Source organism: Canis aureus, unplaced genomic scaffold (assembly GCF_053574225.1).
Source record: "Canis aureus isolate CA01 unplaced genomic scaffold, VMU_Caureus_v.1.0 ptg000255l_RagTag, whole genome shotgun sequence".
NCBI classification, from domain to species: Eukaryota; Metazoa; Chordata; class Mammalia; order Carnivora; family Canidae; genus Canis; species Canis aureus.
The window spans coordinates 1,678-17,921 of NW_027554510.1; the positions used below are offsets into that span (position 1 = coordinate 1,678).

At 39.3% G+C, this 16,244-nt stretch overlaps 1 pseudogene; it reads left to right on the forward strand.

The window, feature by feature from the left end:
- Positions 1-3,561: 3,561 nt before the first annotated feature.
- Positions 3,562-4,516, forward strand: LOC144309918 (18S ribosomal RNA; annotated as a pseudogene).
- The last annotated feature ends 11,728 nt before the right edge of the window (positions 4,517-16,244 follow it).

Genomic DNA, 16,244 nt, shown 5'->3' on the forward strand with positions numbered 1-16,244 from the left:
AAAAATGATAGCCCATGCAGTAACTATCTTGGGTTTCATCCTGGCACTAGAACTAAACCTTACCATACAAGGACTCAAATTTAACTATCCATCTAATTACTTTAAATTTTCCACCCTCCTTGGCTATTATCCAACCATTATGCACCGCCTCACACCTAAAACAAGTTTAACCATCAGCCAGAAATCAGCATCTATACTTCTGGACTCCATCTGACTAGAAAACATCCTACCCAAATCAATCTCGTATTTCCAAATAAAATCTTCTACCCTTATTTCAAATCAAAAGGGTCTCATCAAGCTCTATTTCCTATCGTTCATACTAACTATAATTCTCAGCCTACTAATCCTTAATTACCACGGGTAACTTCCATGATAACCAACACACCAGTTAACAGCGACCAACCTGTAACAATCACCAACCAGGTTCCATAACTATATAAAGCCGCAATACCCATAGCCTCTTCACTAAAAAACCCAGAGTCCCCCGTATCATAAATTACCCAATCCCCTATTCCATTAAACTTTAATACTACCTCCACCTCATCATCCTTCAAAATATAGCAAGCAGTCAACAACTCAGACAATAGACCAGTAATAAAAGCCGCTAGAACAGCCTTATTTGAAACTCACACCTCAGGGTATTGCTCAGTAGCCATAGCAGTTGTATAACCAAATACTACTAATATACCCCCCAAATAAATTAAAAACACTATCAGCCCTAAAAAAGAACCCCCAAAATTCAGAACAATCGCACAACCAATCCCACCGCTAATAATTAGCACAAGCCCACCATAAATAGGAGATGGTTTAGTGGCAAAACCCACAAAACTCATCACAAAAACGATACTTAAAATAAATACAATGTATGTTATCATTATTCCTACATGGAATTTAACCATGACTAATGACATGAAAAATCATCGTTGTATTTCAACTATAAGAACATTAATGACCAACATTCGAAAAACCCACCCACTAGCCAAAATTGTCAACAATTCATTCATTGACCTCCCAGCGCCATCTAACATCTCTGCTTGATGGAATTTCGGGTCCTTATTAGGAGTATGCTTGATTCTACAGATTCTAACAGGTTTATTTCTAGCTATACACTACACATCGGACACGGCCACAGCTTTTTCATCGGTCACCCACATCTGTCGAGACGTTAACTACGGCTGAATTATCCGCTATATACATGCAAATGGCGCTTCCATATTCTTCATCTGCCTATTCATACATGTGGGACGAGGCCTATACTATGGATCCTATGTATTCATAGAAACATGAAACATTGGAATTGTACTACTATTCGCAACCATAGCCACAGCATTCATAGGCTATGTACTGCCGTGAGGACAAATATCATTTTGAGGGGCAACTGTAATCACTAACCTTCTCTCCGCCATCCCCTATATCGGAACCAACTTAGTAGAGTGAATCTGAGGTGGCTTCTCAGTAGACAAAGCAACCTTAACACGATTCTTTGCATTTCATTTTATCTTTCCATTCATCATCGCAGCTCTAGCAATAGTACACCTCCTATTTCTACACGAAACCGGATCCAACAACCCCTCAGGAATCACATCAGACTCAGACAAAATTCCGTTTCACCCCTACTACACAATTAAAGATATCCTAGGAATCCTACTCCTGCTCCTAGTCTTAATATCACTAGTTTTATTTTCACCAGACCTATTAGGAGATCCAGACAACTACACCCCTGCAAACCCCCTAAACACCCCTCCACATATCAAACCTGAATGATACTTCCTATTCGCCTATGCCATCCTACGATCTATCCCTAATAAATTAGGAGGTGTACTCGCCCTAGTATTCTCCATCCTAATTTTAGCATTCATCCATTCCTCCACACATCTAAGCAAAGCAGTATAATATTCCGACCCCTCAGCCAATGCCTATTCTGACTTTTAGTCGCCGATCTTCTCACTTTAACTTGGATTGGAGGACAGCCAGTTGAACACCCTTTCATCATTATCGGACAGGTCGCCTCAATTCTATATTTCACCATCCTATTGATTCTAATGCCAACAATTAGCGTTATCGAAAATAATCTTCTAAAATGAAGAGTCTTTGTAGTATAATCATTACCTTGGTCTTGTAAACCAAAAATGGAGAGTAGTCGCCCTCCCTAAGACTCAAGGAAGAAGCTCTTGCTCCACCATCAGCACCCAAAGCTGAAATTCTCTCTTAAACTATTCCCTGACACCCCCTACATTCATATATTGGACCACCTCTACTGTGCTATGTCAGTATCTCCAAAAAATCCTTCTTTCCCTCCCTATGTACGTCGTGCATTAATGGCTTGCCCCATGCATATAAGCATGTACATGATATTATATCTTTACATAGGACATGTCTAGTCCAATTCCACAACCCATTGATCCTCAACAGTAACTACCTCGAGAAACCATCAATCCTTGCCTGTAATGTCACTCTTCTCGCTCCGGGCCCATGCTAATGTGGGGGTTACTATCATGAAACTATACCTGGCATCTGGTTCTTACCTCAGGGCCATGACTCTATTTATTCCAATCCTACTAATTCTCGCAAATGGGACATCTCGATGGACTAGTGACTAATCAGCCCATGATCACACATAACTGTGGTGTCATGCATTTGGTATCTTTTATTTTTAGGGGGGGAATCTGCTATCACTCATCTATGACCGCAACGGCACTAACTCTAACTTATCTTCTGCTCTCAGGGAATATGCCCGTCGCGGCCCTAATGCAGTCAAATAACTTGTAGCTGGACTTATTCATTATCATTTATCAACTCACGCATAAAATCAAGGTGCTATTCAGTCAATGGTTTCAGGACATATAATTCTAGGACACACGTGTGTACACGTACGTACACGTGTGTACACGTACGTACACGTGTGTACACGTACGTACACGTGTGTACACGTACGTACACGTGTGTACACGTACGTACACGTGTGTACACGTACGTACACGTGTGTACACGTACGTACACGTGTGTACACGTACGTACACGTGTGTACACGTACGTACACGTGTGTACACGTACGTACACGTGTGTACACGTACGTACACGTGTGTACACGTACGTACACGTGTGTACACGTACGTACACGTACGTACACGTACGTACACGTGTGTACACGTACGTACACGTGTGTACACGTACGTACACGTGTGTACACGTACGTACACGCGCAAGACATTAAGTTAACTTATACAAACCCCCCTTACCCCCCATAAACTCATGTCATCTATTATACACTTATTTATGTCCTGCCAAACCCCAAAAACAGGACTAAGTGCATACAATACTCACAAGCTTTATTTAAATTGTATACAAATGTATTGCTACTCTAGTTAACTTAACACAACAGTCTTACACGCATTCGATCTCGTGGTCTATCTATAGATAGCATCCCCTTTTTTTTTCCTCTCATATTTACTATGTATTTTATTTATTATACACACTACAATTTCAGTATAAGTTAATGTAGCTTAATTAATAAAGCAAGGCACTGAAAATGCCAAGATGAGTCGCACGACTCCATAAACACAAAGGTTTGGTCCTAGCCTTCCTATTAGTTCTTAGTAGACTTACACATGCAAGTCTCCACGCCCCAGTGAGAATGCCCTTAAAATCAGCAGTGATCTAAAGGAGCAGGTATCAAGCACACTCTTAAGTAGCTCATAACACCTTGCTAAGCCACACCCCCACGGGATACAGCAGTGATAAAAATTAAGCCATAAACGAAAGTTTGACTAAGCCATACTAAAAAGGGTTGGTAAATTTCGTGCCAGCCACCGCGGTCATACGATTAACCCAAACTAATAGGCCCACGGCGTAAAGCGTGTTTAAGATACCTTTGCACTAAAGTTAAAACTTAACTAAGCCGTAAAAAGCTACAGTTACCATAAAATAGACCACGAAAGTGACTTTATAATAATCTGACTACACGATAGCTAAGACCCAAACTGGGATTAGATACCCCACTATGCTTAGCCCTAAACATAGATAATTTTACAACAAAATAATTCGCCAGAGGACTACTAGCAATAGCTTAAAACTCAAAGGACTTGGCGGTGCTTTATATCCCTCTAGAGGAGCCTGTTCTATAATCGATAAACCCCGATAAACCTCACCACCCTTTGCTAATTCAGTCTATATACCGCCATCTTCAGCAAACCCTCAAAAGGTAGAATAGTAAGCACAATCATTTTACATAAAAAAGTTAGGTCAAGGTGTAACTTATGGGGTGGGAAGAAATGGGCTACATTTTCTACCCAAGAACATTCCACGAACGTTTTTATGAAATTAAAAACTGAAGGAGGATTTAGTAGTAAATTAAGAATAGAGAGCTTAATTGAATAGGGCCATGAAGCACGCACACACCGCCCGTCACCCTCCTCAAGTAATAAGACACAACCATAACCATATTAACTTAACTAAGACACAAGAGGAGACAAGTCGTAACAAGGTAAGCATACCGGAAGGTGTGCTTGGATTAATCAAAGTGTAGCTTAACTAAAGCGTCTGGCCTACACCCAGAAGATTTCATTACTTATGACCACTTTGAACAAAAGCTAGCCCAACTAACCCCAAACTTAAGTATCACAGACATATAAAGTAAAACATTTAGTTAAATAATAAAAGTATAGGAGATAGAAATTTTAATTGGAGCGATAGAGATAGTACCGTAAGGGAATGATGAAAGACATCTTAACAGTATTAAACAGCAAAGATTACCCCTTTTACCTTTTGCATAATGAACTAGCCAGAAACGACTTAACAAAGAGAACTTAAGCTAAGCTCCCCGAAACCAGACGAGCTACCCATAAACAATCTAAAAGGATCAACTCATCTATGTAGCAAAATAGTGAGAAGATTTGTGGGTAGAGGTGAAAAGCCTAACGAGCCTGGTGATAGCTGGTTGCCCACAAACAGAATTTTAGTTCAACTTTAAATTTACCTAAAAAAAAACAAAATTTTAATGTAAATTTAAAATATAGTCTAAGAAGGTACAGCTTCTTAGAATCAGGATACAACCTTTATTAGAGAGTATATACTAACATCACCATAGTTGGCTTAAAAGCAGCCACCAATTGAGAAAGCGTTCCAGCTCAACAAACAATATAACTTAATCCCAATCATATTACATCAACTCCTAATTATACCTCCTGGGCCATTCTATTTAAATATAGAAGCAACAATGCTAGTATGAGTAACAAGAACTATTTTCTCCCCGCATAAGCTTATATCAGAAACGGATAGACCACTGATAGTTAACAATCTGATAATATCAACCCAAAAATGAAATACTTATCTACCCTATTGTTAACCCAACACAGGCATGCATTTAAGGAAAGATTAAAAGGAGTAAAAGGAACTCGGCAAACACAAACCCCGCCTGTTTACCAAAAACATCACCTCCAGCATTTCTAGTATTGGAGGCACTGCCTGCCCAGTGACACTTGTTTAACGGCCGCGGTATCCTGACCGTGCAAAGGTAGCATAATCATTTGTTCTCTAAATAAGGACTTGTATGAATGGCCACACGAGGGTTTAACTGTCTCTTATTCCCAATCAGTGAAATTGACCTTCCCGTGAAGAGGCGGGAATGCCACAATAAGACGAGAAGACCCTATGGAGCTTTAATTAACTAACCCAAACTTATGGATACTAAATACCTACAAGGCATAACATTACACCATTATTGTGGGTTAGCAATTTAGGTTGGGGTGACCTCGGAATATAAAAAAACTCCCGAGTGATTAAAATTTAGACCCACAAGTCAAAATATAACATCACTTATTGATCCAATAATTTTTGATCAACGGAACAAGTTACCCTAGGGATAACAGCGCAATCCTATTCAAGAGTCCATATCGACAATAGGGTTTACGACCTCGATGTTGGATCAGGACATCCTAATGGTGCAGCAGCTATTAAGGGTTCGTTTGTTCAACGATTAAAGTCCTACGTGATCTGAGTTCAGACCGGAGTAATCCAGGTCGGTTTCTATCTATTATATAACCTCCCCCAGTACGAAAGGACAAGGGATGTAAGGCCTACCTCACAAAGGCGCCTTAAAACTAATAGATGAAGTCAACTCAATCTAACCAGTTTATCTCCTCATAAGCCCGAGAAAAGGGGCTTTGTTAGGGTGGCAGAGCCCGGTAACTGCGTAAAACTTAAACCTTTATTATCAGAGGTTCAATTCCTCTCCCTAACAAAATGTTCTTTATCAACATTATCTCTCTTATCATCCCAATCCTTCTTGCCGTAGCCTTCCTCACCCTCGTTGAACGAAAAGTCTTAGGCTACATACAACTTCGAAAAGGGCCTAATATCGTAGGCCCCTACGGCCTCCTTCAACCAATCGCAGATGCAGTAAAACTCTTCACAAAAGAACCTCTACGACCACTTACATCCTCCATATCAATATTCATTCTAGCCCCCATTCTAGCTCTATCACTAGCCCTAACTATATGAATCCCTCTCCCAATGCCCTACCCACTCATTAATATAAACTTAGGAGTCCTATTCATACTAGCAATATCAAGTCTCGCCGTATACTCCATCCTTTGGTCAGGATGAGCCTCAAACTCCAAATACGCTCTAATCGGAGCCCTCCGAGCAGTAGCTCAAACAATCTCATATGAAGTAACACTAGCAATCATTCTCCTATCAGTCCTCCTAATAAACGGGTCATTTACACTATCCACACTAATTATCACCCAAGAACATATATGACTAATCTTTCCGGCCTGGCCCCTAGCCATGATATGATTCATTTCTACTCTAGCAGAAACTAACCGAGCCCCCTTCGACTTAACTGAAGGAGAATCCGAACTAGTTTCTGGATTTAACGTAGAGTATGCAGCGGGTCCTTTTGCCCTATTCTTTCTAGCAGAGTACGCAAATATCATTATAATAAATATCCTCACAACAATTCTATTCTTCGGTGCATTCCACAACCCATTTATACCAGAACTCTACTCTATTAACTTCACTATAAAAACCCTCTTACTAACTATCTGCTTCCTATGAATTCGAGCATCATACCCTCGATTCCGCTATGATCAATTAATACACTTATTGTGAAAAAATTTTCTACCCCTAACTTTAGCCCTATGCATATGACATGTTGCCTTACCCATTATTACCGCGAGTATCCCACCCCAAACATAAGAAATATGTCTGATAAAAGAGTTACTTTGATAGAGTAAATAATAGAGGTTTAAATCCTCTTATTTCTAGAATAATAGGCTTCGAACCTAATCTTAAGAATTCAAAGATCTTCGTGCTACCAAACTTACACTATATTCTACAGTAAGGTCAGCTAAATTAAGCTATCGGGCCCATACCCCGAAAATGTTGGTTTATACCCTTCCCGTACTAATAAAACCCCCTATTCTCACTATTATTATAGCAACTATCATGGCAGGGACCATAATCGTCATACTAAGCTCGCACTGATTACTGATCTGAATTGGATTCGAAATAAACATGCTAGCCATCATCCCTATCCTCATAAAAAAGTATAATCCACGAGCCATAGAAGCCTCTACAAAATATTTTCTTACACAAGCTACTGCCTCAATATTACTAATAATAGGAGTCACCATTAACCTTCTTTACTCCGGCCAATGAGTAATCTCAAAAATCTCAAACCCCATCGCATCCATCATAATAACCACCGCCCTAACAATAAAACTAGGCCTATCTCCATTCCACTTCTGAGTTCCCGAAGTAGCACAAGGAGTAACACTTATATCAGGAATAATCCTACTAACATGACAAAAAATCGCACCTATATCCATCCTATATCAAATCTCCCCATCAATTAACACCAACCTTCTTATACTAATAGCCCTCGCATCCGTTCTAGTAGGAGGCTGAGGCGGACTAAATCAAACTCAACTACGAAAAATCATAGCATACTCCTCCATTGCCCACATAGGCTGAATAGCCGCTATCATTATTTACAACCCTACAATAATAATCCTAAACTTAACTTTATATATTCTAATAACACTATCTACCTTCATACTATTCATATTAAACTCATCCACCACAACCTTATCCTTATCCCACATATGAAATAAATTTCCCCTAATCACCTCCATAATCTTAATCTTAATATTATCCCTAGGAGGACTACCCCCATTATCTGGCTTCATCCCTAAATGAATAATTATTCAAGAATTAACAAAAAATAACATAATTATTATTCCAACACTAATAGCCATCACCGCTCTACTTAACTTATATTTCTACCTGCGACTCACATATAGCACCGCACTTACCATATTCCCGTCCACAAATAACATAAAAATAAAATGACAATTCGAGTACACAAAAAAGGCAACCCTACTACCCCCCTTAATCATTATCTCAACTATACTACTCCCGCTAACACCTATATTATCAGTCTTGGACTAGGAGTTTAGGTTAGACCAGACCAAGAGCCTTCAAAGCTCTAAGCAAGTGCTATACACTTAACCCCTGACCAAATCACCTCTAAGGGCTGCAAGAATCTATCTTACATCAATTGAATGCAAATCAAACACTTTAATTAAGCTAAGCCCTCCCTAGATTGGTGAGCTTCTACCTCACGAAATTTTAGTTAACAGCTAAATACCCTAGTAACTGGCTTCAATCTACCTTCTCCCGCCGCGTAGAAAAAAAAGGCGGGAGAAGCCCCGGCGGCGTCTAGGCTGCTTCTTTGAATTTGCAATTCAATATGAAAATTCACCACAGAGCTTGGCAAAAAGAGGACTTAAACCTCTATTTTTAGATTTACAGTCTAATGCTTTTATCAGCCATTTTACCTATGTTCATTAACCGATGACTGTTCTCTACTAATCACAAAGATATTGGTACTTTATACTTACTATTTGGAGCATGAGCCGGCATAGTAGGCACTGCCTTGAGCCTCCTCATCCGAGCCGAACTAGGTCAGCCCGGTACTTTACTAGGCGACGATCAAATTTATAACGTCGTCGTAACCGCCCATGCTTTCGTAATAATCTTCTTCATAGTCATGCCCATTATAATTGGGGGCTTTGGAAACTGACTAGTGCCATTAATAATTGGTGCTCCGGACATGGCATTCCCCCGAATAAATAACATGAGCTTCTGACTTCTTCCTCCATCTTTTCTTCTACTATTAGCATCTTCTATGGTAGAAGCAGGTGCAGGAACGGGGTGGACCGTTTACCCCCCACTGGCTGGCAATCTGGCCCATGCAGGAGCATCCGTTGATCTTACAATTTTCTCCTTACATTTAGCCGGAGTCTCTTCTATTTTAGGGGCAATTAATTTCATTACTACTATTATCAACATAAAACCCCCTGCAATATCCCAGTATCAAACCCCCCTATTTGTATGATCAGTACTAATTACAGCAGTTCTACTCCTACTATCCCTGCCTGTACTGGCTGCTGGAATTACAATACTTTTAACAGACCGTAATCTTAATACGACATTTTTCGATCCCGCTGGAGGAGGAGACCATATCCTATATCAACACTTATTCTGATTCTTCGGACATCCTGAAGTTTACATTCTTATCCTGCCAGGGTTCGGAATAATTTCTCACATTGTCACTTACTACTCAGGGAAAAAAGAGCCTTTCGGCTATATAGGAATAGTATGGGCAATAATATCTATTGGGTTTTTAGGCTTTATCGTATGAGCTCACCATATGTTTACTGTAGGAATAGACGTAGACACACGAGCATACTTCACATCCGCCACTATAATTATCGCTATTCCAACAGGAGTAAAAGTATTTAGTTGACTGGCAACACTTCACGGAGGCAATATTAAATGATCTCCAGCTATGCTATGAGCTTTAGGGTTTATTTTCTTATTCACAGTAGGCGGGCTAACAGGCATTGTCCTAGCTAATTCGTCCTTAGACATCGTTCTTCATGATACGTATTATGTTGTAGCTCATTTTCACTATGTGCTCTCAATGGGAGCAGTTTTTGCCATTATGGGAGGATTTGCCCACTGATTCCCCTTATTCTCAGGTTATACTCTTAACGATACTTGAGCAAAGATTCACTTTACAATTATATTTGTGGGAGTAAATATAACTTTCTTCCCTCAGCATTTCCTAGGTTTATCCGGAATACCTCGTCGGTACTCTGACTATCCAGATGCATATACCACCTGAAATACCGTCTCCTCTATAGGATCGTTTATCTCGCTTACAGCGGTGATGCTTATAATTTTTATAATCTGAGAGGCCTTTGCATCCAAACGAGAAGTTGCTATAGTAGAACTTACTACAACTAATATTGAATGACTACATGGATGTCCCCCTCCATATCACACGTTCGAAGAACCTACATATGTAATCCAAAAATAAGAAAGGAAGGAATCGAACCCCCTAAAATTGGTTTCAAGCCAATGTCATAACCACTATGTCTTTCTCAATCAGGAGGTATTAGTAAAATATTACATAACTTTGTCAAGGTTAAATTATAGGTGAAACCCCTATATACCTCTATGGCGTACCCATTTCAACTCGGATTACAGGACGCAACCTCCCCTATTATAGAGGAGCTACTTCATTTTCATGACCATACACTAATAATTGTATTCTTAATCAGTTCTTTAGTTCTCTACATCATTTCCCTAATATTGACTACAAAATTAACTCATACAAGCACAATAGACGCACAGGAAGTAGAAACAGTATGAACTATCCTACCCGCCATTATCCTAATCCTAATCGCTCTACCTTCCCTCCGAATCCTTTATATAATAGACGAAATCAATAACCCCTCTTTAACCGTGAAAACAATAGGCCACCAATGATACTGAAGCTATGAATATACTGATTATGAAGACTTAAACTTTGACTCCTACATAATCCCAACACAAGAATTAAAGCCAGGAGAACTCCGACTATTAGAAGTAGACAACCGAGTTGTCCTCCCAATAGAAATAACCATCCGAATACTTATTTCTTCAGAAGACGTTTTGCATTCATGAGCTGTTCCATCACTAGGTCTAAAAACTGACGCTATTCCAGGACGACTAAACCAAACCACCCTTATAGCCATACGACCGGGACTGTATTATGGCCAGTGCTCTGAAATCTGCGGATCTAACCATAGCTTTATACCCATTGTTCTTGAAATAGTCCCCCTATCTTATTTTGAAACCTGATCTGCCTTAATAGTATAACCTAGACTAGACTTACTCATTAAGAAGCTATAAAGCATTAACCTTTTAAGTTAAAGACTGGGAGTTTTAACCTCCCCTTAATGAAATGCCACAGCTAGACACATCCACCTGATTTATTATAATCTTTTCAATATTTCTCACCCTCTTCATTCTATTCCAACTAAAAATTTCAAATCACCACTACCCGGAAAACCCAATAACCAAGTCTACTAAAATCACTAGTCAACATAATCCTTGAGAAAACAAATGAACGAAAATTTATTCGCCTCTTTCGCTGCCCCCTCAATAATAGGTCTCCCTATTGTAGTACTGATCGTCATATTCCCTTCCATTTTATTCCCAGCACCCAATCGCCTAATCAATAATCGGTTAATCTCCATTCAGCAATGATTAATTCAATTAACATCAAAACAAATACTAGCAATTCATAATCAAAAGGGACGAACCTGAGCTCTCATACTTATATCACTAATTCTATTCATTGGTTCAACTAACCTACTTGGACTACTACCCCACTCATTTACGCCCACGACACAACTCTCTATAAACCTCGGAATAGCAATCCCCCTATGAGCAGGGACAGTAATTACCGGTTTCCGCTATAAGACCAAAGCATCCTTGGCACACTTTCTACCCCAAGGCACCCCTCTTCCCCTAATTCCAATACTAGTAATCATCGAAACTATTAGTCTATTCATTCAACCCATAGCTCTAGCCGTTCGATTAACCGCCAATATTACTGCAGGACACCTCCTAATCCATTTGATTGGAGGGGCTACCTTAGCTCTTATTAATATTAGCGCGACCACAGCTTTCATCACTTTTATTATTTTAATTCTATTTACGATTCTAGAGTTTGCTGTTGCCTTAATTCAAGCCTATGTCTTTACCTTACTAGTAAGTCTATACTTACATGACAACACCTAATGACCCACCAAACTCACGCTTACCATATAGTTAACCCAAGCCCATGACCGCTAACAGGAGCCCTTTCTGCCCTTCTTATAACATCGGGTCTTATCATATGATTTCACTATAACTCAATATCCCTACTTACATTAGGATTCACAACCAACCTGCTAACCATATACCAGTGATGACGAGATGTGATCCGAGAAGGCACATTCCAAGGACATCACACCCCTATTGTACAAAAAGGACTACGGTACGGAATAGTTCTTTTTATTGTATCAGAAGTATTTTTCTTTGCAGGCTTCTTTTGAGCCTTTTACCATTCCAGCCTAGCCCCTACTCCTGAACTTGGAGGTTGCTGACCTCCCACCGGCATTATTCCTCTTAACCCACTAGAAGTTCCTCTACTCAACACCTCAGTCCTCCTAGCCTCCGGAGTATCTATTACTTGAGCCCATCATAGTTTAATAGAAGGCAATCGTAAACACATACTTCAAGGCCTATTTATTACAATCTCCTTAGGCGTATATTTTACACTATTACAGGCCTCCGAATACTACGAGACATCTTTTACAATCTCCGACGGAGTGTACGGATCTACCTTTTTTATAGCTACTGGGTTTCACGGACTACATGTAATTATTGGCTCCACATTCCTTATCGTGTGCTTTCTCCGACAACTATACTACCACTTCACATCAAACCACCACTTCGGATTTGAAGCCGCTGCATGATATTGACACTTTGTTGATGTAGTCTGACTATTCTTATATGTATCTATTTATTGATGAGGATCCTATTTCTTTAGTATAACTAGTACAATTGACTTCCAATCAGTTAGCTCCAGATCAACCTGGAAAGAAGTAATAAACGTAATACTAACCTTGATAACTAATGTAACCCTAGCGTCCTTACTTGTACTAATCGCATTCTGACTTCCCCAACTAAATATTTATACAGACAAGACAAGCCCCTACGAATGTGGTTTTGACCCCATGGGATCTGCTCGCCTACCTTTCTCTATAAAATTCTTCCTAGTTGCCATCACATTCCTGCTTTTCGACCTAGAAATCGCACTCCTACTCCCACTTCCCTGAGCGTCACAAACCAACAAGTTGACAACAATACTTATCATAGCACTCCTACTAATCTCCCTCCTAGCTGCAAGCCTAGCGTACGAATGAACCGAAAAGGGGCTAGAATGAACCGAATATGATAATTAGTTTAAGCCAAAACAAATGATTTCGACTCATTAGATTATGATTTATCTCATAATTATCATATGTCCATAGTATATATTAATATCTTTCTGGCATTCATTCTTTCTCTAATAGGTATACTTGTTTATCGATCACACCTAATATCATCGCTACTATGCTTAGAGGGCATAATATTATCACTATTTGTAATAATATCTGTAACTATTCTCAACAACCACCTTACATTAGCCAGCATGATACCAATCGTACTACTAGTATTTGCTGCCTGCGAAGCAGCATTAGGACTATCTCTACTAGTTATAGTATCTAACACCTACGGGACTGATTACGTACAAAACCTAAACCTCTTACAATGCTAAAAATTATCATCCCCACTATCATACTGATCCCCCTTACATGAGTATCAAAGCCTAACATAATCTGAATTAACACGACAACATATGGTTTGCTAATCAGCTTAATCAGCTTATTCTACCTGAATCAACCAAATGATAATACATTGAACCCCTCCTTAATATTTTTCTCTGACTCCCTATCAGCACCGCTACTAGCACTTACAACATGACTTCTACCCCTTATACTTATAGCAAGCCAACACCATTTATCAAAAGAACCCTTAACTCGAAAAAAACTATATATTTCAATACTGATTCTTCTCCAGTTGTTCCTAATTATAACTTTCACCGCCTCTGAACTTATCTTCTTTTACATCCTATTTGAGGCAACACTAATCCCAACCCTGATCATTATTACCCGATGGGGGAATCAAACTGAACGACTAAACGCAGGGCTCTACTTCTTATTTTATACTTTAATAGGATCTCTCCCACTCCTAGTAGCTCTCCTTTACATCCACAATTTCATGGGCTCCCTAAATTTTCTCATAATTCAATACTGAATTCAACCTCTGCCAAACTCCTGATCTAATGTTTTCTTATGATTGGCATGCATGATAGCATTCATAGTAAAGATACCTCTATACGGCCTCCACTTGTGACTACCAAAAGCACACGTAGAGGCCCCTATTGCCGGCTCCATGGTACTTGCCGCCGTACTCCTGAAATTAGGAGGCTATGGCATGATACGAATTACAACCCTACTAAACCCCCTGACCAACTTCATAGCGTATCCTTTCATAATATTATCTCTATGAGGCATAATCATAACAAGCTCTATCTGTCTCCGTCAAACAGATCTAAAATCCCTAATTGCATACTCCTCAGTTAGTCATATGGCACTCGTTATTGTAGCGGTTCTTATTCAAACACCATGAAGTTATATAGGTGCAACAGCCCTAATAATTGCCCATGGTTTAACATCCTCGATGCTATTCTGCTTAGCCAACTCCAATTACGAACGAATCCATAGCCGTACTATGATTCTCGCACGAGGACTTCAAACCCTCCTTCCCCTGATAGCAGCCTGATGGTTATTAGCAAGCCTCACAAATCTGGCTCTTCCTCCAACAATTAATCTTATCGGAGAACTATTTGTAGTGATATCCTCATTCTCATGATCCAACATTACTATTATTCTAATAGGAATTAACATCACCATCACTGCCCTATACTCACTTTATATACTAATCACCACACAGCGTGGTAAATATTCCCACCATATCAAAAATATCAAACCGTCATTCACACGAGAAAATGCCCTAATAACCTTGCATCTACTGCCTCTACTCCTCCTATCCCTTAACCCTAAAATTATTCTCGGTCCCATCTACTGTAAGCATAGTTTAACAAAAACATTAGATTGTGAATCTAATAATAAAAGCTCAAACCTTTTTGCTTACCGAAAAAGTACTGCAAGAACTGCTAACTCATGCTCCCATGTATAAGAACATGGCTTTTTCAACTTTTATAGGATAGAAGTAATCCATTGGTCTTAGGAACCAAAAAATTGGTGCAACTCCAAATAAAAGTAATAAATATATTTACTTCATGCATAATCACAGCTCTAGTCATTCTTACTTTGCCCATCATTATAACCTCTACTAAACTCTACAAAAATAAGCTATACCCATACTATGTAAAAACCGCTACTTCTTACGCATTCATAATTAGCATAATTCCCACAATAATATTCATCTACTCAGGACAGGAAACAATTGTTTCAAACTGACATTGAATAACAATCCAGACCATAAAACTATCCATGAGTTTTAAATTAGACTACTTCTCAATAATCTTTGTGCCCGTAGCCCTTTTTGTCACGTGGTCTATTATAGAGTTTTCTATATGATATATACACTCCGATCCTTATATTAACCGATTTTTCAAGTATCTTCTCTTATTTCTTATTACTATAATAGTCTTAGTCACCGCAAACAACATATTCCAACTATTCATTGGCTGAGAAGGAGTTGGCATTATATCATTTTTACTTATTGGATGATGATACGGCCGAACCGATGCAAATACAGCTGCCCTACAAGCTATCCTCTATAACCGTATTGGAGATGTAGGCTTCATTATAACCATAGCATGGTTTCTATTGAACTTAAACACATGAGACCTTCAACAAATCTTTATTACAACAAACGATAATTTTAATTTGCCGCTACTTGGCTTACTATTAGCAGCTACCGGTAAATCTGCTCAATTCGGCTTACATCCCTGACTCCCCTCAGCCATAGAAGGCCCCACTCCTGTATCAGCCCTACTTCACTCAAGCACAATAGTTGTAGCAGGAGTATTTCTTCTTATCCGCTTTCATCCACTAATAGAGCATAATCAAACTATTCAAACCCTCACTTTATGCTTAGGGGCTATTACTACACTATTTACTGCAATCTGCGCTCTTACACAGAACGATATCAAAAAAATTGTAGCGTTCTCTACCTCAAGCCAACTAGGCCTAATAATAGTAACAATTGGCATTAACCAGCCTTACCTA